We start from the raw sequence: 992 nt of genomic DNA, 5'->3' as shown, positions 1-992 counted from the left end.
TACCTATATATAGTACAAATTTCATTCATCTGTCTATTAAAACAAAAAAGTTATTACAAGTTGAACGTTCGTGTTGCGTTTTCGTTTTATCTTGTTTAAAATCAAATCACGATACTAAAGAAGTTTTCAGTTCAACAAGAAATTCTCTTTTTTATTTTACTTTAATAATTTCAAGACCTTCCCGCCAAATTATTGTAACACCAAATTAAATGTATGATCTAACATTGGTTAAGGCCCAAAGTTTTAAAATATCATACACATATATACATTTGATAGAAAAATATACAAATTTACTATTTATTTTCTGAAGACTCGTCATTGTCTGTATTTATTTCATTAATTGGATCGATTTCCGGGTCCTTGAAATCAAAAGTTGGGAATTCTTCAAATTCTGCTTCATCTTCAACACCGTATAATTTATTTATACGACAATATTCGTCGTTAAGTTCTTTCAATATCTTTTCAGTTGGTTCAAATAATTTTCCTCCACTTAAAAAAAAGTTATTTTAATAATATCTAAGTTGGAAGAATATTAATAAATTCATACATGCTTCTGCTTTTGGTTTTGTATTCATTCATTTTCTCTTCAAAAAGTTGATCAATCGTCTTTCCAGTATCCCCAACTGGTTTCGAATGATACAAAGCGCCCTCTGTGTTTGTAAATATGGAATTTCTTATTAAAGGAGACTTAAATACTTGGTGGAGAATCCTAAATGAACTATTCCTTAAAAACTGTAAAAATGTAAAAAAAAATGCTTTATCGCTGAATTAAGTTTATGTCAATTTGATTTCTTACCATTTTTTTTTTTATACAAATTCGGTTAAAAAAATATATAAAATAAAAATTGAATTGAAACAAAAAAAAACCAATAATGATTTTAAATTAAATGAAATATAATTTTTGGAAAAAAAAAATTAACGTAAATATTGAACTTATATTGAAGTAAATATTTTCAGGTAAAGTATAAAATTTGCAAGAATTTATATAAAAA

General features: G+C 25.0%; 1 long non-coding RNA gene across 1 annotated transcript; it reads right to left on the bottom strand.

Moving 5' to 3' along the window:
* Positions 1 to 268: 268 nt before the first annotated feature.
* Positions 269 to 770, bottom strand: LOC129907725 (uncharacterized). The gene is made up of 2 exons (XR_008771138.1): positions 548 to 770; positions 269 to 489 (listed from the first exon to the last, which is right to left on the bottom strand). It is a non-coding gene; the product is annotated as an uncharacterized LOC129907725 (long non-coding RNA).
* Positions 771 to 992: the final 222 nt, after the last annotated feature.

Source organism: Episyrphus balteatus, chromosome 1 (assembly GCF_945859705.1).
Source record: "Episyrphus balteatus chromosome 1, idEpiBalt1.1, whole genome shotgun sequence".
Classification (NCBI taxonomy): Eukaryota; Metazoa; Arthropoda; class Insecta; order Diptera; family Syrphidae; genus Episyrphus; species Episyrphus balteatus.
The sequence above is the reverse complement of the archived record's forward strand: the minus strand, read 5'-3'. Positions and strand labels throughout refer to the sequence as shown.